The sequence below is a fragment of the Etheostoma cragini genome, chromosome 22, assembly GCF_013103735.1.
Source record: "Etheostoma cragini isolate CJK2018 chromosome 22, CSU_Ecrag_1.0, whole genome shotgun sequence".
NCBI classification, from domain to species: domain Eukaryota; kingdom Metazoa; phylum Chordata; class Actinopteri; order Perciformes; family Percidae; genus Etheostoma; species Etheostoma cragini.
In genome coordinates, this window is record NC_048428.1 from 20,847,873 (window position 1) to 20,872,212 (window position 24,340).

Sequence of the window (24,340 nt, forward strand, 5' to 3'; positions counted from 1 at the left end):
CGCCATAACTTTCCTATACATTGTCATCATCATCAGTCAAGATGTTGTGGTAACGGTTGCTAAGAGAAGCTAAAGCCCCTTTCACACACACAGTACACTGCAAACATGAACTTATCTAGACATTACAGGCTCAATCTGTAATTGAGCTCGAGTCTGAGAAGCTACAGCGATGGAGTGGGTATGTTGAAGACGTTTCTATTGGCTCACATAAAACCGGAAGAAAACAACAAAACAAGGGTGAAGGAGGGGATTTACACCAACAGAAGTATCTAACTGGAAAGACGCAGACAAAGTCAAGCAACAGGAACCAAACTGTTATACGATATGATATGCAGTGGGTGAGAATGCATCTGACACAGACAACCTCCTGGTTTGTGCTACATGTGAGAAAGGGTACCGCTGGACTATCTCTGGAGTCGATACGTTGGACGTTGTCTGGAGTTGATGTGTGACAGTTTTTATCATTCATCTCAAAGAAATGCTCATTTAACAGTTACCTCTGTAAGACAACAGATTACAATCTGCAGATCTGTGTTGATCTCATCCATGATCCGGCAAAAGGGGGACAACGTCTCCATTCTTCATATCTCCATTACACAGCTCTGATTGGCTAGTCGTCAGAGAGAGCCCTGGACACTAATGGCGTTTTTTCCATTACATGGTACCTGCTCAACTCGCCTTTTTTGTTTTTCCATTATGAAAAGAAGGACCTTGTACCTGTGTACAGGTACTTCTTTTTAGTACCACCTCAGTCGAGGTTCCAAGCAAGCGGAGGTGAGCTGACGTAAAAACCTGCAGACTACGGATTGGTACTAGAGAATGGTCACTAATCACTGCGTCTTCATCGCTAGACAGGGGGGGGGACAGAGGGGGGGTGCCCTGAACAAACCCGCTATTTTCAAATAGTTTAGCCAGCTGTGTTTTTTTTTTCTGCCTCCATTTTCTTTTGAAACTACATGGGTCTTTTGTTGCTGAGAATCAAAAACAACACAGACGTTTTGTGTGTGTGTGTGTGTGTGTGTGTGTGTGTGTGTTTGTGTGTGTGTGTGTGTGTGTGTGTGTGTCGCAAAAAGGTCACGGCAGTTTTCTGCGGCAGTACTAAATCGGCAATGGATAAAGGACGGGGCACCGCGGCTGAGTCAAGCTGGAAAATCTGCAAAGTGTGATTCAGAGGTTTGCAGCTGGGATGAGACCAGACAGGTGCAAAGAAATCACCCGTTTCAGCCAAAATGTTGTTTACCACTTAAAAGTTGCTCGATACAATACATTGCTCTAATCATATGAAAAATGAAAACCTATCCAGTATATAGTAGGTGGAGATGACTACTATAGAATCCACAGATCAAAATCAATAGGTCAGGGTTATTATCTCTGCAGTAGTGTGAGAAAAGGACTTGCTGAATGTAATGTGATGATTTCCTTCCTTGACACTTTCTGCACCTGTTCAAAGCACACCATCCTCATTAAGCCTTCATTTTTTTAAAATATCTATCTATCTATCTATCTATCTATCTATCTATCTATCAAGGTCTTACTTATATTTCTACATATCTCTGCCTCTGTGTCAGTCTCTAATTGTTTTCTCATCTCACTCTCCAGAGATGTGTAGACATGGCCTTATTATCCTGCCTGATCTATGTGATTTATAGGTTTAGGGGCCGAGACATGCAAACTCTCATCTCCTGGGGACAAACCGAAGAAATCAATCTCACTCACTCGCTTACTCACACACACACACACACACACACACACACACACACACACACACACACACACACACACACACACACACACACACACACGCTCGCTGTGTGTGTGAGTTCAATCCACACCTAAAAACTACTTTCTCCAAAGACCATCATGGAAGCAGTAGCACTCTTCAAATTGAGCTTTTGTGTGCAAGTTTTTTTCCTTTCTCCAAATACTCAGTTTAATCTTTATACTAGTGTAGAGCTTTGTGTGTATGCTAAAAATATACACTACCTTGATGTGACTCAATTCAAACACCTGGAAACATTGTTCATGAGTTACAATTTTGTCTTTCACTACAGATCAATTTCTTCATGCAATTGCACAGTGCAGTCATTTTCCATGATGCAGATGGCCTCCTTGTTAATGTAAGTGATGCTGGCCCTCAGGAGGACAGCAGGAAAACATGCTGCTGTGGAGATTATTCCCACCAAGATTGTGGTTTTTAATGACATTCAGCTTCATAGCAAGAGGCACCACACTACAGATCTAAATTGACGTAGCCTTGCTGCTCGTGGTTTTATTGATCGTCTACATGACTCAGGCTGACTAATAAAGGATTAAGGAAAATAAAAGCCTTCCAAAGACTGCAAAGGATGAAAGCTTCTGATTTTTTGAACACCTTTCCCTTATCCTTGATGATAGATCACACTGTGCACCTGCCAGACAGGTGCGGTGAGTCAAATCAACATACGGCAAGCTGCGAGAGTCAGTGTGACTTCTGCGGGATCGATACCAATACAGTTAAACATTCGGAACCAGCCTTAAGCCTAAAGAGGTGTGCTGTGTAATGCATGTCAAAGACTCAATTGTCTCCATCCAGCTCAGTCTTTAAAATACATCCAGTAAAATTAGCTTCCTTTAGCACTAGCCTGAATCTATAGACACTGACAAAGTATTGTTGTCAGAAAAGATAATATTTTAACTTATCATGTTTCCTTAATACCTGAAGACATGTCTGTCAAATTTTTATTAATCACAGTAATTGTGTTACATATTGGACCTTTGAAGATGCGTAGTTTCTGGCACCCCCATGAGGAATTCTACATAATGAAAACAAAACTGTTGGCACGTCCACGTGACACAAGCCTTCCATGGCTCCCCTCCTCCATGCAGTTGCTAGTAGTCAAGGAGAACACAGAGGAAAAAACATGGACTCTTCAGGAGAGGTAATTATCTTCCTTGAGTTTTTGCGGGGGAAAGTCACCGGACAACATAATCTTCTGAACATACTGAGAAATACAGTGTTGTGTGGAGCTGACTCTTAATTAGCTTTGTAGCAACTCATTTAGCAACGGCTTGAATGTAACCAACATTCATTAATATCTAAAATGTATGGACTAAAGCTTTAAAGCTGCTATGATCAATATCTAGTAGTAATGTTAAATTCAAATTTGAGATTAGGCCAGATCCCGTTTTAACCCCTGATTAACAGCTCCCCCACGCCTTACGGAGAGACAAAGTTAGCGAGTAGCTGACGAGTTGGTCAGGAGTTAGTTTGGACCAAAACAGAGCTAAAACAAGAGTGAACATTGGCTTGTACAACAAACAATGTTGACTCTGTGTAATATATCCCATGTGCCATTATTATTACATCTGTACATCATTTTTCATTTAGGCAATTTTCAAAGTGCAATTTCATAATGCATGTGGAATTTATTGTATAATACTGTTTCCCATGTTTTGTACACTTATTTACAGTATCTCTGTAGAATTACCTATCTTTGCTTTTGCAAAATGCAATTTCCCCACTGTTGGACAATTAAAAGGTTTTTCTTATCTTATCTTCTCTTTTGCTTGATCTGCTCCGTTTATTTCTGCGTCTACACAAGTCTCGCTCAAGGAGAAGTCTCATTCAACATCTCACGAGAGCTGACTTTACTCATCCACGCTGTTGAAATCAGCTAAATATTCAACCGTAACTTTGAAAATCTTTTAGATAACACTAAGCTAGACTGTCTGTACTCCAACACAGCAAACTCTTCCCTGAACTCTCACTCAGTGTTTCCACGCTGTCTTCCAACGAGTCAACAGTCGAGAATTCAGAACGAGACTTTTCTGTGAGCAAGACTTCATCAGGCGCAGTATCAAACAGAACGGGTCAAGGGAAAGGGAAAGGTAAAGAAAAACCTGTTACTTCTCCACAGGGTCCTTTCCATAATGTTGTCAGACCTTAATAATAACAATTTTAGCCTTTCAGTGGCAAAAACAGCTTAAGCTGACGTACATTGATGGTTTGTAATTGCCCCGTGTGATTACACTGCAGTCTGCTTCACGGCTGCAGTGCTCCCGCTCAATACTGGACCAATTTAAAAATAAATGTTGTCCTCATTAGTCACTTAGACACAGAAACATTGGAAAATAGAGTCCAGGTTGAATAATGAAGTTTCCCTTTGAGTGCCAAGTTGGATATATTTAAGGAAAAATCCAGATTTTCTAGTTGACTAATCGTTACTAAGACAACTTGTAAGTTGATGACAAGGTATTACAAACCATAAAATGATCAATGCAATAACATTAATATGACACGATTGTAGCAAAGGGAATGACCAGATTAGAATAGCTCCAGGAAGTTATCTTTAAAGCATGTTGAGAACAACACAAACAGCAGCAGAACGTATGACAATGCCTAATTGTCATTAAGTGCATATAGCGAGAGCTATTTCTTCCCTTAAATGTGTCAACATAATCAGCGTATAATGTTGATTCTGATTGTCTTTCGTTAAAGGGAAGATCTAATTGGACGTAATCACGCAGTAATCAAATCCAAATCACATTTTCAGAGCCTTTTGAGCCTCGACTAACTTTGATTTGGTGACGTATGTGTTTCTCTGAGCTCATCGACGACACTCCTCAGCGACTGTCGCAGGATGGAGTTTCATCTGTTTTCCAATGCCCCAATATCTTCACTTAACTCCAATTATACTTGTTTATGGCCTATTAATCATTAATTAACAGAGGGAGGTGGGTGGTACATATTTACTTATTCATCATACACATTTTGTGTTTTGCTCATGATTATTTTATGAGCCGATTCTCTTATAATGTGTGCGCAGCGTCCTAATCTAACGGACTGGCATCCCTGATTGCACATTCATCACGGATGTTAGACAATCACTATTTTTTTTTTTTATCCCCCCTGCTCCAGACAGTCTGTTGATAAAATCCAGTGGAGAGCAGGGACCAAAAAAGTTAATAGACTATCACTCCCCCCTAAAACGAGAACTGATTGAACTATTCAGGGGGTCAAATACACAGAGTGAGAGGCGTCTCCGCAAAGGCAAGAACAAGAAAAACTGGGGTAAAGTGAGTGAAGCGAGTGTGTGTATTTTTGAGTTCTGCGGGTTAATTCAGTGCCTTTCAGCTACAATTGCCGTGTCTAAACATCCATGAGCTGTGGAGGGGTGGAGGGAGGGATGGATGGAGGGAGGGGCAGAGAACTGTGGGGCATGGATGGAGCAACAGCACAGCGCTCAGACACAAGAGGGAGAGAGCTGGGGAGGCAGCTGGTGTGTGAGCTATGAGCAGGTAGAGCGAGAATAAGCAACCGAGGGAAAGCGGGGGGAGAGAGAGAGAGAGAGAGAGAGAGCAAAAGCAGAGGGAAAGGAGGGAGGGATGGAGTATTGTCCCTACACCTGAAGATTACTTTGTCTCACTTCTCTCACCCTGAGCGCTGGAAGGAGCAGCGAGGAGGGAGCAGAGTTGATCAGGAGGTGCCAGCTCTCGCTCTCCGGTCTTTTTTTTTCCCCCTTTTTATTCTGCAGGGGTGGGTGGGGGGGTCAGCTGGACTTCTCTGCGAAAAATCCCGTTGATCAGTCTCCACTGGAGAGACAGAGATAGAAACCGACGGCGAGTCGAGGAGAGAAGACTAAAACAAAAAAGAGAAAATTGCAGTCACTTGCGCTGGCTGCGAGGGAGGAGAAGTTTCACTGAAAATCTACTACTGAGACCGTTTAAAAAGGTAGGATTCCTTTTTTAAATATATGTCTGTGCTAACATGCATCTGATGAAGCAATCACCTACGCTGGTGAATGTGTCCACTTGCATCTGGATGCCTATAAAATCCCCATAATATGTTCATTTGTTGCACATAATGACTAGAACAACCTGTTACAAAGGTAAGTCTTTAACTGCTGGCAGAGTTCTTCTTCCATCTGTGTGTGTGTGTGTGTGCTCCAATATCGTCTGCTGACTTTTGATAAGTCGCAGCAATTTTCACTTGTTTTGTTTGACTGAGCCACATGTGGGGGAATGTGTGACCACAAGGTGAAGTAGAATAGAGTGGTGATAAAAGGAAAAACACAAAAAGCTCAGCGGAGAATGAAGAGAACAATCAGAAGAGCGAGAGAGAGGAAGAGGCAAAGAGATCCGTGGGAGAAGATTGAACAGAAGGGGGGGGGGGGGGCAGAGAGAGAAATACATGAGTGTTGTGGAGAGTTGCACAGAAAGAAAGTAAAAGAGGGATAAGGGGAGGAGAAGGAGGGATGGAGGACTGGAGTGGCGGGGGCTCGCTGGCAGCCAACTCTGTAACCAAGGCAGCTGACACGAGGGAGAGCCAACAGGGGACAGTGGGATTTCTATTTTTCACCCCTGCCGAGATGCGCCGGGGCTCTGCCAAGTCCCCTGCCTCATCCCCCACGGATAAAGATTTCATTGGGCAGAGCTGTGACCGAATTCATTAAGCATCTACATGTACTCTCTCCGGGCCGCTCTTACTCTCTTATGTTCTCCCAAACTCTCTCTCTACTCTCCGGCTGATACTCCCTCTCCCCCATCTGCTCCTCCCCTCTCGCTTTCATTACAGTCTCAAATGGCCCTATAACACCCTCGATTCGAGTGTGTTGCATCAACAGTTGTATTTTGTAAAGCTTGGCAATTGCAGTGAATAATTAAGGACATAAGGTAGGATCTTGAGGGAGGATATCCATCAATAGGGCTACTTTTGGAAAGATTGGCCCCAAACCCAAAGTTGATTAGCCTTTATGCCGCCGAGGGCCACGGGAGATTTCACAGTTGGAAACTTGGCGACTTTGCTAGTGTCGCGGGAAGGTGGAGAATTTTAGGCCAGTAAAGGGGTGTAAGATCAGGTTGACAGTTTTAATGTCAAACTGAAATTCTCTAAATACAGAAGACAAAATCTAAATGATGTATTCAAGTATTTTCTTGCATTTCATATTTAAAACTGCATTACCTTTAGAAGGACATGATTCCATTAAAGTGAGTAGTGTAATAAATCATGTTATACCAGCATTAGATTACATGACTGTCCCTAGGTTATAGGGGTTGCTCGTATAGTGACATAATCACCCAATTCTGTAGCTCCCCTCAGCTTAATGGAGCTTTTCAGCGTCTTTTTTAGCTTCTTGTTTTGGTTTTGCTCCCCGGCTTTGCTGTTTCTGTCATCGATTTATTTCCAGCAGAAGCAGGCAGCTGTTTCCAGTGTAAAAGCTCTGATAAACTGACGGTGCTACCTGCCTGCACAGCATCCAACAAAGTTCAGTTTGAATGTTTTCTCACCGTTTTCTCAAAATAAGCACAGCTTTTTTTTCTCTTTTACAGGAGGTCATAGTGAACACTGAGTGAAATGTTTTTTTCTGTGTTCACAGGATATATTATAGTCTTTTCATGCCTTTACAAGTCACCAACCCTTTAGGTGAAAGGCTGGTAAAAGGCTCCTTATTGTTTCCACGATGTGTGGCACTCGCAGTGAAATCAATAGCCCAGTAAAGTCTTAATTGAATGACTGCAGGGCCTGGAGCCTGATGGGGCTTTATGGGCTACCAGAAGGCGCCTTTGAGAGCGTGCGGGATAACAAGGACTCTGCCGGCATTGTTGTGGTCTGGGAAACAACGTCACATCACTCAGACAGGCCTGGCAGGCGTCAGCGGCAAAGAGAGTGTGTACACCTGCCATTGAGCCGAGGCCAGTGTCACCTTACCTCTAATTAGCCTTTGTTCCTTTGAAACACTTTTTTTGGCTCATGTGATCTTTATGCAGCACATTTCCCCCGTGATATGCAACACCAGGGAGTGGTAGCGTAGATGTCATCTTGGTAATCGAAGCGGAAAAGCACCCTCAGGGGAGATACATAGTTGACAGGAAAAGGACAAAAGTCAAAACGAGATGTATGTTTTCTGTACACGAAACCCCCTTGTAGGGTTTTGTAGCAGAGCAAATCCTTTTGTTGGAGTTGAAACTCATCTGTCAGAGCTGTTGATGGATCGACTGACCCCAGGGCTTTTGAAGACACTTCAACACAGGCAAAATGCATACTTTTGGTAACGCTGCAGGATCTCACCCATCACTTTGTTAACCAGTTTATCCACAATGGAACGCATGCAGATGTTTGATCAATTAGTAAGTAGTAATTGTACACTGAATTAGTATTCTTTTCAACGGAAATTAATGGAAATCATTCTGTGAAGTGACTAGTAGATATGTTTCGATACCAGTATCGGGATTGCTTCCGATACTGCCTAAAACGCTTTCATAGGGAAGTACTGGAGTTTAAGCACTGATCCGATACCACGTAATAAAGCACCAAAGAAAATCTACGTTAAAGTAGTTGATTTAGGTTCTTTTTCTGTCAAACTGGATGAAAATAGAAAGTTCTGTGGCGTTCATTGTTTGTGTTTGTTCTTGTTTCACAAAGAGTTTAACTTGAGCCAGACCGACAACAAAGATAGAAATCATGGGCGCCCAGATTTGCTCCTTGGCGCAGCGGGCCCCGGTTTGGCTCCAACCTGAGGCCCTTTGCTGCATTTCATTCCCCCCCTCTCTCTCTCTCCTTTTATGTCTTCATCCGTCCTTTCAAAATCATATCACATCCCTGCAGAGATAGACAGTATACAGTTGATAAACATAATAAAATATATGACACACTGGTATCGGATCAGTACTCTGTATCGGCCCATAAGCAGGTCCAAGTATCAAAATCGGTATCGTAATCGTACATCGTACATCGTTAAAGTCTTTATATGACACAGACCAAATTTGAAGTTGATTGGATGAAATCTCCAGGAAGAGTTTGTTAAAGATTTTAAACATGTGGAAACGGTCCAAATCGCACAAACTTTCTTTTTTGAACTTTCAAATCAGAATGGCGGACTTCCTGTTGGGTTTAGGGTATGGCTCCAAACAACTTTTTTGTACATCTTGACATGCTACATGTATTCGATGTTTCGTTAGTCCACGTTAAATGTACTGCAGGGGCTCAATTTGTTTGATATTGTCGGGGACACCAGCGAGCCATTTTTATGCAACTATTCCCGAAAACCCTTACAATACGTACATTTTCACTAGGCTTGATGTGACCGCCAAATTTGGTGAGTTTTTGAATGTGTTAAGCCCCTCAAAAAGGCTATTAATTTGCCGGGAAAAGAAAGAAAGAAGAATTCCTTCAGTTTCAACAGAGCCTGTCAGAGCTCGGGCCCCAATAATTCAAAAAATTATCATCATTCTGTGTTGCAGAGGACTTCAAACTAGCAACTGAGACCATAAACGCATTATAAAATGTTTACCGAAGTAATAAATCAAGTGAGAAGTGGGTCACTTTCTCACTGACTTACAGAAACCGACCTCCTTTTGCAATCGCACATGTCTCCCCCTGCTGGCGTTCAGATAGAATGCAGGTTCAAGGCACTTCCGAAATTGCAGTACTTAGCCGAAGCAGATGCTCCGTCTGTTAATACACAGTCTGTGATAATAACACATCAGAGGATTCTGTATGTAACAATTTTTATGGAATGAAGGATTAAGCAAACACAAAAAATACAGACTTGGTGTGCAAAGGCCTTTACTTTTTCTAAATGGTTAAAGACACAACAGTTTTGGCAAATAGGTCTGCAATTTAACTTGAAGTCTCTTTTAAAAAAGAAAAATCACAACAAGCACTTTTCCAGAAGCAATTGTTTAGCACTATACGCTTAAGAGGCACATGGTGGACAAATGGACTGAGGCAGCTAAGAATACAACTGTTATTCAAACTGTCAGTACCAACACTTCCACCTTAAAGAACACCTACAGCAAGGTATGAGACGACTCCCTGGGAGTTTTTTTTAACACAAGCAACAGCTCCCTTGTTCCCCCCCCCGTGTACAATAATTGGTGTAATTCATGCGTGTGCAAAGGCCAATAATTGTGTGTTAGTTGGAGCAACTTGCTCAAGTCCAGAGCCTGATCCAGAAGATGCAGGTTTTCTTTTTACTAGGCTGCTCCTGCAACCTCAGACAGTGAATCATTCAATCCCCTCTTGGGTTGAAGAAAGCAATCATGTTTTGACTTCATTTTATTTTGTAACCAGGATTGTGTGACTCTCGGGCAATGGATCCATTCAAAATGAGAGCTGCTTATAGTGATAGACAGAAACACCTCATCTCTGAAATTAATTTGAATTGATTCTCCCTGGTCCTCTTCCCCCTGCTGCTCTTACAAGGTTTTGAGAAGGAAATTTCAAATGTTCAAGGCCACATGTAAAAATCAATTTCTAAATGAAGCAGATCTAAGAGACCAGCTGCCTGTCTCAGTAGTCCTCACTGCGGACAGGAGAGCTGCACATACCAAATGTGCTATACTGTTGCATGGTAACTAACACGCTGTAGAGCTCATTAGTTTCCACTAACCAATTGGGATTCCTATACAACAAAAACACCCGCTCTGCCTTTCCCATCCACAAACAATGATTGGCATAATTTGTAGGCTACTTGCACTGCTCAGTTTAATGATCAAGTAGACAAATCAAATCACCAATAAACCGAATGACAGAGGTTAAAGACACTTTGATGTCATCTGGATTGCTGTAAATCTTTCAGACACTGCAGTGTACAGACACGTCACTGTCCAAATATTATACAGTATATACTAATAATAACATGGCTACAGCTGTGTTTCATGACAAGACACAAACATATGTGTATACATTTTATACATGCCAGTTCAAACAACAGACAGGTAAACGCAGTTGCCAAAACTGGCATCAAACTGGAACTTGTACAAAGCTCCATTTTGCAATCAGATGCAAGTCAGCTAGCAAGCTAATGGCATGTAGCTAATATGTTGTCTTGACTACTCTAGCCCCAATGGTTAACAAACATTTTCCATGTGAAGGACCCTGAAACTGACACTACGTATACCACGGACCCCCATTTCTTAAAATGAAAACCGCTCTACCACTGAGCAACAGCCACCCCTAAATAACAATGGAGGTTCAGTCTGTAACCTGTCAGTTCATTTTCGATTTCAAAGAGGTGTTATCGACGGCTGTGTACTAAAATTGCCTCTTGACCTAATTGGATAGATCTACAACCAATGAGATCAACAGAAAGTGGCGTCGTGCTGAGCAACGTTCACATGTTAACAGACGACAGCGGGTGGAGATGAGCTGTGATGGTGTAGCATCCATTAGAATTAGTAAACAAATACTTTGACAGAAAGTTTCAGATCACCTGAAACCATCTTGGGTTATTTTGAAATGCCTCTTCTTTCCTAAACCAGGTTTATGCTTGTTGTGGTTTCCCCTTCACGTGGCAAATGTTGCATGAAGTGTAAAGCTCTGCAAGTTTCCAGTCATCGTCTGAAAGCCACCCCTATTGGGGCCAGGAAAAAAAAACATTCTGTTAAGGCAAAACCTTAAGTCCCATGAAGGGCAGTTCCGACTGTGGCCACTACTGCAAAATCCCCAGACAGTCCAGTGTTAGTCCTTAGAGCCTGGCTGAGGGGCTGTCCATTGGAGGACTCAAAGTAAAATGTCTTCTGCCAATAGAGGACATTGAGTAATTGAGGAGGCTGTCCCCCTTACTGAAAGGTCAACAGCTTAATTCACGCAACAGCACATGTGCTCACTGTCAACCTGTTCAAACATCCTACCAACACATTTATCACACCCTGGATTAAAGCAGCATAGCCTTAAGTATAAGTGCTAACTAAGGTCCCTAATAAGATCAAAACCAATCATCTCTCAGGCACAGGTGAAAAAAACAAACAGCTAACGGACCGTCAGCAAAAGCCAAAATAATCATCACATTACATAAGGAGTACAGTGTGACCTTGGTCCTGGCAGACAGTGATTACGTTTTATTGGCCCAAAAGAAGGAGCCCAATACTCAACCAATGTACTCTGGCGGAATAAAATGGAGCGTGGTGGGGGAATGAATTATAGTCTCTGGAGTCTGTGAGCTCCAGTCAACTTTTCCTCTCATATAGCAATAGAAGGGATGGGACGCTATAAATCTTACCCAGAGGTCCATTAGGTTTCTGTACTCTGCAGCACAGTACACGGCTACTCTCTCTTTTTCTCCCTTTTTGTGTCTTCTTTGTCCGTGGCTCTTTGGATCAGCCCTGAAAATGATGTGTCACGGTAATTCATGTTCAATTCAATTCATGTGTATTTCATGTGTATTTATGCATTTTTGAGAATATACAGTACCTGCCTCCATAGCATGTTTTGTGTTTAATCCAAAGAAACCCCCTGAATTACTAGAAATTACATAGAGAGGGCATATCTCTGAGAAACCCACACAAGAGGTTTTCATGGGGCCAAGATCTTGGACCTGATCTACGGTAAAACCCAATGTACGCAAGTTACTACAGAGACAGTCTGAAAGGGATCCAAGAGACGGTCACGCCCCGTCCAAATGACCCAATTCACAATGCAGTACCGCCGCCTGCTTCTGCTTTACAACAGCCGCTGTTGGTCCTGCCATCGATTTACAGACAAGCACGTCACCAGTCACACCATTTGTTTGGCCTCAAAAAACTAATATATATGTGACTTGTACGCACCACATAATCAGAGCTGACTGTAATTCCTGACATTTAAAAAAAAAAATTGTGACACACAGACCCGAGATCAACAGCGATTGAAATTTTTAACCCAATTAGACTGAATTGGAACAAACTTGAACCAGCACGATTCTGATCCAAAGTACAGCTTTGATTAACTCCGGGCTGTAATTTCTCAAAATTTATAAAATGATTTTTAAGTTTTTATAAAATGAGTTCCATCAAAATTTTAACTTGAATGGCATATAGTGCAATCCAAACTATAACAGCTCTTGTGAAATAGGCCAGGCCTGCTTGGGTTTGGCAGAAGTGGTAAAAAGGTTTTGCCAACAATTTTAAATCGCGGTTAATCCGCTGTGCATGCATTGGCATTGCCTGTGATGATACATTTGCTCTGATCTTTGAAATTCAAGATGAAATTAATTTTGCTACAGCAGTTATGAATAGAAATGTTAGTTTATTAAAAATAGCCCCTTTCCGGTGCTCCACACTAAAAAAGCAATCAGTTTTTCCCTGGCTCATGGCCGAATTTTAAATAATTTAAATAAAAAAAAGAAAAGTATATATATATATATATATATATATTGTTTCTGCTTTAATCACAGCCGGTTTCTTCTCCTTTTCATGTCCAGCCTTGCTGTGAAACCTGCTACTAGTACTGTATTTGAGTGTGTGTATCTATATGTGCGTATTTCTTTGTCCATAACCTCTAAAGACATAGGTGTGCGGGGGATGGGGTGTGTGTTTGCATCAGCGCAGACTGCTCATGAAATATGACCCCTAGAAAAGTTTCCTGTCCGCATTCTCCTCCCTTGAACTCCAATCCATTATCTCCAAGTATCAAATTCATCCCAACAGGTGTAGTAGTGTGTCAAATGATATGGGCCCATGGCAGTCTGCCACAGACGCCGGGATGAAAGAGAAGCACAAGATCAGGTGCCGAGTGCTGGCTCTGCTTATACACACTCAAACACACATATACCCGCATAGCTTACACATTTCACAGGGGCCCCATACTGCAGTTATCACCCGCATCATCTGCAGCTGCGAGGGAAGTGAGAGCTTCACGCCATGACAGTCATCTGATTGAAGTTTACGGGATTTTTTTTCTTTCTTGGAGGAGATGTGACTCAAGTTTTGAAGACATATTGTAAGATACAGTTTGCACTCTGATTGGCTGTAAAGCTTTTATCTGAGCTTCACTCTGAAGCGTCATTTTTTCTTCCATATCGCGAGGCATCCGATCGATAGCGAGAGTGTCATGTAGACAAAGGAGACAAAGTCAGGAAAGAGAAGTATCACATCTGTTTCTTTCCTGCTGTTTGCTGAGACATGCAAGAATTGCTAGTTGTTTGAGGAGAAAGAATAAATCTTTACTCCACACTTTTTGCCTCGGAGTACTGGAAATGAAATAGTTTTGATTCATCCACTCAAGTCAGACTCTACAACACCATGTTCAAAATGATCCTTACTCAAACAAGACAAACAAATTCTGTCAAATTACTGAATACATCTGCAAAAAAAAAGTGCTTCTGTGCTTCCAGAGCAGCTACAATCAATATGTTTATATTAGTAATGGATCAAGAAACAAAATGAAAGGTGAAGGAGGCGCTGGCAGTGATAACGTCACAGATAAATATCATTGGATTCTATAGGAGCTTTATAGCTTCTTTAAACTCATTAGCAGCTTTTGGATGCTGTTTTAGGCAAAAATCTTCAAAAACCCAATGTACACTAATTTCCTAGTCCGAAAACCCAGATCCATCGTTATCTGTTTAGCTCGCTTCTGGCCCGCCTGTATCAGATACACCTATGTGATTGGAGCAGCTCGCCTCTGGCCCGCCTGTATCAGATACACCGATGTGATTGGTGTGGTTTGGATACAAGGGTATAGTTAATCAGCAGCATTACTCGATGCCAGAGTAACTCGCAGGGTAGTACTTTCCAGCACTTAAAGTGCCCATATTATGAAAACAATCACCTTTTCTGGGATTTGGGGTTTTATTTTGTGTCTCTGATGCTTCCACACGTATACACATGTAAACACACAAACATACATTCTTTTTTGAGCGAGATACAAGTTTCTGAATGTCGTCTGCCTTCCGTTTTTGGGTCAGCTGTTCAAAATCTGCCCGGCTTTCTACATAACTAGCCAAGACGACTAACGGTAGAATGCAAGTGCTAGCATGCTAGCTCATTCTCAATAACAAAACACTGCTGCAAAACACACTAGTTGACCATAATCTCCAAAAGAACTACTTCCATGTCGCTGTTTTGCTGGTATTGCACAAGTGGCCCTCGTTTAGAAGAAGTCTCCCAGCTCCCAGATCCTGCCTTGGACTGACCAAAGTTGGAGAAAGAATTATCTAGCTGATGGGATCTTACCGAGCTACTGCGCATGTGCGACTAAAGATAGTAAAGAAGTCAGATGTCTCACTCTGTAGCTAAAACAGAGACCTAAACACACGGTGGAAAGAGGATCCACAGCAATGTTCAGTTCAACAAAAATAGGGTGTTTTTTGAAAAATTAAACCATGTAAACCTATTCTGGTACAACCTCAAAATACAATTGTGAACCTAAAAAGGAGCAGAATATGGGCGCTTTAAAAGACAACGAGGCAGACTAAATTAGCGACAAGCTGGTGAACATATAGTGGAGCATTTAGCGGGTTAAGAGACAAGTCCCTCGTAAGATGGTGGAGACCCAAAAAGAGCTAAAAGGAGAGTAATGAATGTTCTACGTGCTACGTGTCCGCTGAATGTGTAAATATTCAACTGTTTTCATAACAAGTTTGCAATATCAAGATGATAATGTGTCAATCTTGGGATTAAAATTTGTTTAACTGTCCCCAAGTAACTAAACAAAATCTGTTAATATAAAATTAGGAAAATAAAAATATGTTCCTTTTGGTCATTTTCTTTATATAAAGTTTGATATTTTTATTCATAGTGTAAGCAGTTAGCATGGATTTAAGATACTAATTTAAGGTGACTGATGGTCAGATGGTTAATGTGATTTTTATCCCCAAACTATGATACAAAAATCAATAAAAACACCAATAAGCATATCTAATATCAGAATCCTCTCAAAACTTAAAATTGTTTTATTAAACATTTAATTTACTTCTGGATATGAAAAAATACAATGATTCAGAGTTTAACACAATAGATTGGTTATAAATTAGATGAAAATCAAGCTTAACAAATGAATGCATGACACATTAAATCCCAATTTTCAAATATTAACTTGCTCTGCCAAAGCTGAATTTGTGGTGTTAATTTGCAGGGAATTAAGCTTCAAAATATGATTTATGATGAAATTACTTGTGAGATGTGAGAACATTATATTTTCTTGCAGTTGAAGGATGTTGCCGCGCCCCAGTGAAAGAGCTCCAGTCAGAAATGTGTTCACGCTGAGCAAAGTCCCTCGTGTTCATGCATGCTGTTTGATGGGGCCGACATCCCCTACGCCTTGTTGCAGTGATGGGTGGGAGTGCCGGGGCGGGGCGTCTGCCATACACCCCCTCTACACACAAACGGAGAGGAGTTGTTTGATCTCACTCAGAAACAATCTCCCCCTCAACAACAGTCATAATCCCCCTGAAAACACACTTCTACGCCCGTCACATCCCTCCGCCTGGCATCATTATACTTCCCTTTGAAATCATATTACCTGTGTCCTCTTTTTCAGCTGAGGAGTGTATATAGTAGTAGATGAGACAGAATGGGAGATGTAGAGGAGGAAAGAAGTGAGGAAATAACCAAAGCAGGAGTTCAATGTCGGCCGTCTACAGGAATTCCCTGTCCCACGGGGGGATCAGTTCTTTTACCTACTGTATTCATGGTCTAAAATGTCTGCCAAGGAGATTCAAGTGTCTCATGTGGTAGTCATGAAATCAAACCCATGGAAAATGTTAAGCAGAGCCTCTTAACATTTCCCAGCAAGCATGGTTTTGATCGTTTGTAAGTCAATAGATGTCTAGATGTGCAAGTTAAAGGCTTTTAGACATCTGGGAAGCATACAATAATTATTTGGGACACTTGAGGCAGCAGAACAACCTGTAATCATAACATAAAATCCCCTTATAAATTGGATATGCTAGATAAGAGTTGCTCCAAGCACATCCAGGAGCTTTGGAACAACATTTGGAGCAGCATTAGCATTCATTTGGAGTCAGGGTTTTGTCCACTTTAAAGTGCCCATATTATGCTCATTTTCAGGTTCATTTTTGTATTTTGAGGTTGTACCAGAATCTCACTTTGTTTACCATCTTTGTTGGGAGTCACAGGATTAGCTGGGAGTTTTTTTCTAAACAAAGTCACACTTTTGGAAAACGTGCAGAACAGGAACATGGAAACAGTTCTTATGTAGATTATGGTGACCTAGTGTGTTGCAGCATTGAGAACAAGCTAGCATGCAACGATTAGCTACCTCATCTTGGCTAGTTATGTAGAAAGCCATGGAGATTTTGAACGGCTCACCCGGAGACTGAAGACATTCAGAAACCGGATCTCACTCAAAATAGCATGGATAGTTTTTGTATGTGTGTTTGTATGTAATTTGTATGTGTGTGGGAGCAACGGAGACACAAAATAACCCCGAATCCCCGAAGAAGTGATTGTGTAATAATGTGTAATATGGGCACTTTAAGTACAGTATTAGTTTTCCTTTGAGCTCCGTTTTTGGTCTCCACCAATGTCTGAGGAATGTTTTTTTAGCTACTAATGTTATACTATGTTCAAGCAAGCTAGTTGCTTACTGTGTCCACTGTTTGGTGTTGAGCAGGTTGTGTACAGTGGGTTTATCTTAGCTTTTTTTGCAGAAAACACCTGACTGCTGCAACAGGGTTGATGAGAGAAAGCATAACAATGAGCTAAAATGCTAAAAGTCTTACTATGTCAAAATCTTTCTTCCCATTAACGGTTTGTGAAGATATACACACACGTCCACTACCTACTGTACAAAAAAAAGCCAAAATTTCCCGTCCGCACGCACGCGAGCCAATCAAAGCATTAATTGTAACGCTTCTGTTTTTAAAGCCTTTAATAATTAATAAAAACCCATGAATAACAAACAGTGTCTTCATGACCACCTCAAATTACAGAAACCATAGTTTGGCCGATTTGCTAACATTGGTGGGTTTATGACCTATACTGCAGCTAAAGTAAAAAAATGTCCGCAACTCTGCTTTATGCTCCCATATGTTAATACAAAAGGCAACGTTTCAACTCTAATGGGTCTTCTTTAGGCAGCCATCAGGGGGCGATCCAGATGTTTGGCTTCACTCTTGGGGAGCTGTCAAGCCGCCCGTCTTGATAAACAGTCAATCATACGTCCAAAATATCTTGTGAAAACAGAATCCACTGCTGTAGTAGCCCAGTTTTAACGTAGACTTTCTTTGAGCCATAAATTACCAAATTCATACTTACTGATTTTGTTTCATATCAGAGTACAGCTTCCAAAAAAATTAACTGCATGAATACATCATTGCTAATGGAGAAATGCCAGTCGGGGACACACAACAGTTTGGCTTCCCTTTTTCAGTACTTAAGTACTTCAGTGCCAAGCTCTCGTGGTCATATGTTTGAATAAGTGCCTGTCTTGTACAACAACCTACCTCGCCTTGTCAAGTGGGCCCTCGGATCCATGTTTGCAGTCACTTTAATTCTTAAATCCTACCTTTAAATATTTGAAGAGCCTGACATGAATTAAGAACAAGGAGAGGAGAGGCTGCACAGCGCACGTAGGACTACAAGAATAGGAATGCATTCATAATTAACGCGCCTCAGTTCCCTCTCTTGATTTAACTCAAGGCCAATGAGCATAGTGAGCTAAATTAACTTGTTTTACACATTTAACATGTGATGGGAATGCAAATTGTTTGTTCCCAAGTTGGGAATACAAGGATTTGATGATTATTTCAAAGGGAAATGACATTTTCTTTGCCGAAGCATTCCAGGTGTGACGTTTACACGTAGTGCTTTATTTTCCAGGTGAACTCACTTCCTCTCCTACTGGCTCTCGTATGTCAACTTCAGTATGTCATTTTTGACATTTGCTAGAATGTAAAAAAAAATAAAAAAAGATGGGCAGACAGCACGCTGTATGCAGCTGTAGGTTACATGCAGGCTACAGTCAAGAAAAAGTGGGAGTCATGTAGTGTGTCCATACACTGTAGCGGTCTGGCATCATGGTCTACTGAACCCGCTGTTGTTTAAGAAATTGGTTGGACTTACAATGGATTTGTCTCTGTTTGATTGTTCACTTGGCTGAAAATGTTGCTATCAGACGTCTCTGCGGTTGGGGGAATTTTTATGGATCACATCCTCACGAATGAATATACCGCCAAACAATAAGAGATAGATGTTCCGCAGGGAGGTTTAAGTGTTTTAGGATGGACTTTCTCTGTAGACGAAAATGTATTATTTTATAAGATTAGATACAATCTAAGAAATTGTTGCAGGCAGACAATTGTCATTCTGAATGACACGTCAACAAATCATTGAATCCATTCCTGCACGCTCTCTGGTCGGCAAATCAACCAAAACCAGAAAAAAATAGAATAAAAACAATAATAATGTTCCTTTTGGTTTGTTTTGTAATGGGAATTGGAAGCACATATAATCATGAGAGAAGGCCGAGCCCTATTTGAAAGAAGCAGTTCAAACCTTCATGTGTTATTTCATAAGTGAAAACTCCAATCTGTCATTTCAACACCGACAGCTTCACACATTTGGCGTTGCCGGGTGGATTTGTTTTTTATGGCTGAATATTTATTAGAGCAACTGAAGTGGATTACTTCTCTTTAGGAGAGCGCTGCAACACTTTTTATTCCTTGCTCCTACAATTACACAGCTCCCTTTTTCCTCTTTATTACAGTTTTAAAAAATCTTAATATGCAACTTTATGAGAAGCTTTGTCTTGTAAGGAAGTCAGTTATGGATGCTGAGTATTCAAACAAGAGTGTGTGGTTCTGTTTGTAGACAATGTGTGTGAATGTGCCAAGCTGGAGGCAAAAAAGCCAGAACATTGGTATGGTGTGAGTAAGGAAGACAGAGACAGACGTATGTACACAAAGCAGGCAGAGGAAAAGCGAAGTGGAAGCATGCTGAGTGTTGGACTGTGGATTTCTCCTCAGCTGCTGGCTAAGTCTGTCGTCTGTTCGCAGGTTGAATCAACATCTGGCGAAACCCACATGAACGCAAGCTCTGAGGCAGTGAGGGAGAGGGAGAAGCTCACACACTTGATTGGGTGTCACAGTTGTGATGCACACATGGAGAGAACACAGAGTGCAGCATGTTCAATACATCTGTAGGCAAATCTTGCAGGAAGTAATTCATCAGAAAGCACTGTAATCCCATTTCTGTTTCCTGTGAGGAAGTCAAGCAGGATTTCAAAAGGTCTACTTTTAATCATCACATCACATGTACTGATCTTATTGACCGGTTATATTACTTAAACAGTAATATAAATAATTCTAAAGTATCATACCTACATACACAGACACGTTTGTCGTTTTTTGTCGTGGTGGTGAGCAGAAATCTAAATCTAATGTATTTAAATTTCTCCTTTTTTCATGGTGCTCAGCACATAATGGGAAGCATCTATACGTGGGTTGGGTTTAGGAAAAGAATAATGCGGAAAGGACATGTCACGCGCCGGGACACAATCCACCGTCTCTAGGGGACAGGCCACAACAACAAGAAGGTTGTGTTCAGGGATAAGCATGTATGGATATTCAGATGCATACTTAATGTTTATAATATTGTAACTCAGCAATAGATGTAAAAAGGTTAGGATGAAGCTTAAAGCTAGTTAATTAGCCTTTTTAGTCTCACTGGGTGGAGTCAGGTTGGTCACAGAAGGGGATGGATTTTATACTTTCGGCCGACAACAGCAGTTAGAACTGCCTGGGAAGCATGAAAGGTGAAGACAAGATTACTATGTTCAGAACCTTCATATCTCTCAACACTGTTTGAAAAGTGGTGTTGTAAGAAACAACAGCTATGGCTCCATGCCACCAAAGATGGCACCAAAGTTAAATTTAAAAAAATTCACAGATTACCAATTTAAATGAGTTTGCAGACATTGTTTCAGTCAGCCTTCACAGGATATCCTCAATGCATCAAGCTGTCGTTCTATTTCTGGGCCGCGGAAGAGAGAGAGAGACGTCCTGGATCAGTGCCTGTTCAGGCTTTATGGGAGACCTCCTCCTCTTGCAGTTCAAGTCAATTGTCAACATGATTTATGGAGATGCGAGCTATCTCCAGACTGGCTACTCAATCATCCCCAGACGAATTGGTACCATCGGCCCATGTAACCGTCGTTTGTTTTCTTCAGCGGCCAATTTTATATCCAAGCTAACAAATTAAACCTGCCATGTATTTTGAGGAAGCTATTTTTTCCCTCCATTCCTCCTTTTTTCCCCATGTATGACCTGCTCGACAATTACCGTAGATGTGAGATTGACACGGAGGAATGAACTTCACAGAACAGTTTGGCACACGGCGGTTCCCCCCCCCCCTCCAAGGCTCGGATATGAGTAATGTCCAGGATTTTAATGGAGGTTTAGTGTCGTAACATTTAATGGTTGGGAACTTGGTTTCAGATGACACGTTTAGAGTCTAGCGTCTCTCAAAGACGCGCACCACTTATTGTCCCAATCACGTCGTATAGCTCACCAACACCAATACAGACTTGATTAATGTGGCTGGCTTTTATGGGCTGGATAAAAGACTCTGCATATTACCCAGGCAATTATAATACCCCCGGAAACTCTTCTAAAACCAATCTCACGCAATCAACAAAAGTGGTGGTAACTTTCAAAGTTTGGCTATTTAAGTTTTCAATTGACTCCTCTCCACTGCCACTAAAAAGAAAATTAAGGTCCAGTGAGCGATCAGCCATATCTTTATCCAGTAACATTGCTGCTCTGACTTGCCTGCAGATTAGGGGAAAGGAACTGCCGGTGGCAAAGTGGCTGAAAGGTTGGAGGAAACAGAAAAGCCAGCAGGTTTGACCCGGCTAGTAAGTCCATCTGCAGTCTGTAAAAGTGGAGAAGATCCAAATACTGTCTCAGAATCATTAGTCTTGCTTTGCCAAACCTTTCTCCACAGCGCTGAAGAGGAGGGTCTGGCTAGTCCACACAGCATTCCGGGTTGGGAGAAAAACGTTTCTGTTTTCTTTAAACCAGTCACAATCGTCTTGGACGGCGCTAAGTACTGGGAAAATCCTTGCTTGCTAAAAACTAGCAAGCATCAAGCATCCATAGACTTTGTGGTCAGAGAAAGAACGTGATTGATAGGAATGAAAAAAGTAATTCCACTCTTCTTAACTCTGAATTCAATATGCTTTTATCCTCCAGCAAATGTCAAATTGAAACAACAAATTGTCCCCTCATTATTTGTTAATTTCCCAATGACCACAAACCTGCAGCCAGGTCGTGCCTACCAAAGGCTCATGAAAGAAATTAAATAAGTTGTGGAACGCAGAAAGAAAAGTCATCGGGTTGGAAACAGCAGCGGTGGTGATTCATGGGAGCTGTGGCTTTCAGGAGACAGGAAGAAAAGCTTTAGGCTTTTAAGACTCTTCATCACACACACACACAACCCCCCCTCCGCCCTCTCCCCCCTTCTTTCTTCCACACACAAAACAACACAAATGCGCACAAAGGCACGCACACACTCTGGAGTATCCACCTATAGTGGCAGATGAGAGAGATGGATGGGGCGGCAATAGTTTCTGATTTAGTTCGCACAATAAGGCTGAGTGATTTTCTCTGTGGAGCGTGTCTTGCCTCACTCGTCCTCCCCTGACCAACCCCCGTCCTCTCCCCGTTCCCGCACCCTTCCCTCCCTCCCCCCAATGCTGCTCAGAAGATTGCCTCTCTTTTCCTGGTGCGATTGAGTCGATAGCCACTAATGGATTCAGAGCCCTGGGTTCATTTAGGAGGAGAAAGGTTGGTGAATCTTGCTTTAAGTCCAGAATAAGCAGGGAAGGCTGATAAACACGTAAACCCGGTGCTGTATGGTCCGCATCAAAAAGGCGAGATTTGAAATATGTATGGCAAGAGCTCCCGAGATGCAGGTGAGCAATGATTGTATGTATCATTACGAGTATAAACTATTCATAGATATCATGCTCAAGAAGTCAAAGACATTCTCCTCCTTCGCGTTCCTGTAGAAAACACTTGCATGAGCAGGATAAACAGCTCAGTGAAGGGAAACCTGAAGCTATATAATCATAAATTCATATACCGAGGCACAAACTCAAACACTGGGGCCCCGGCACGGCGTGATCCGTGTGCAGGCTTCTTTTAGCTCGCCTCGGGGCAGGGGGAACCCTCATTGTCATGTTGAACAAATGCGGCGTCAAAGCTGCACTTTAAAGAAGGGTCACAGGGGGTAGAGGGGGGGGGCTTGGGGAAGCAAACACAGTAGCACGGCGACAATCCTTGGCATTTGGCCACGAGCACCCGTCTTAGCGGCGGCTGAATACATCATCTGAGCGCAGGTATGATAAATATCCTGATGGGGGACGAGGGTTTGAGGTGAGGAGCCAGAGACACACTGGGAGTCCTTCTGACTTTGGTCCAAAAAGAGCCTAATCTGAAGGTGGCTTTGTGCTGTGGGGCGCGTTGGTCCTCTGCACTCCTACCTTGGTTAAAAAAAACAACACCCAGAATCTTCTGTTACTGTAAACACTTCAGCAGTGGCTGCGGCTCAGAGGTAGAGCGGTGGCCTTCCAATTGAAAGGTTGATGGTTCAATCCCTCCATGTTTTACTGTGTAAAAGTGATTTTGAGTTAAGATTAGAAAAGCGTTATATAAGAACTGGATTTGCAGGGTGCGTCGCTCACACAGGGAAAAGTTCTAGACAGTTCATCTCTTGCGGTGGGCTGGGGTGTGCGTTTGTTGAGCACGAATGCGACAATAACGTGGGATTGTACCCGCGTGTCGCGTTACCTGTCAAACCGCCCGCGCCTCCCTACGTGCCCGCTCCTCGCTCATTCAAAATTAATCATGAGGCCCGACAATCCTGTGTGAAAAGCCTGTAACTGACACTCCCTAACCGTAGCTCTATCCGTCGCTGACTGACCGCCGCTCTGTAACCGTGATCAGTTTGAACGCAATGGTTTTTGGCGACCAGGCACGCTGTTTCACCAGCCCCAACCACGCTGACAATAAGAAGCATGAAAAAAAAACATTATACATTACCCGTTGGGAGTGAAAACGGGGTTGGCATTTCGTTATCTTAGGGCTCATTATGTTCTGAGGAATTTATCAGTATTTTTAAAAAAATGTGTGAAAGCATAGCTGTGATATTGGAGAGGGATGCAGGCAGCGTTGGTCGCCTTTGTTTTTATGCTTCTGTTGCAGCACTTTGCACCTGCCTCCGATGTTGACACTTGAGAGTAAAAGCTTTTTATTCTTTTTTTTTTTTTTAAATAGGTAGAAAGGTCAAAACACTAACGGGAGCAGAAGGGTAGACACAGGGCTTAGAGCTGGACGCATGGACAGTGCGGCCAATTATTATTTTTTCCTGCTCCGCTTATTTTCCTTTTCACATGTGCAAACACACTGATGAGTCCTGCTATGAAGTGAAAAGGGCCCTTCCCTTGTAGAACGTGTTAACGGAAGCGAGAAAAGTGTGGGTGGACAGCTTTTTTGTGTGCCTTCCTATCAGTTTCATCCACTCTGACAAGTTCCCCGGCTACTGTGTAAAATGCTTAGGCATCGGAGGAGGAACCCAACCCGTGCTGGCCCCAGTAAGATTGTGTGAAAATCAATGATGTTTAGATAAACTCCCTATC

The 24,340-nt window shown here is 42.1% G+C and overlaps 1 protein-coding gene across 1 annotated transcript in view; it reads left to right on the forward strand.

The window, feature by feature from the left end:
- The first annotated feature begins 5,215 nt into the window (after positions 1 to 5,215).
- Positions 5,216 to 24,340, forward strand: part of LOC117938038 (cadherin-20-like) — an 83,824-nt gene continuing 64,699 nt past the window's right edge. Inside the window, exon 1 of the mRNA XM_034862362.1 lies at positions 5,216 to 5,710. The gene's annotated coding sequence lies outside the window, so the exon portion shown is untranslated. The remainder of the gene's footprint in view (positions 5,711 to 24,340) is intronic.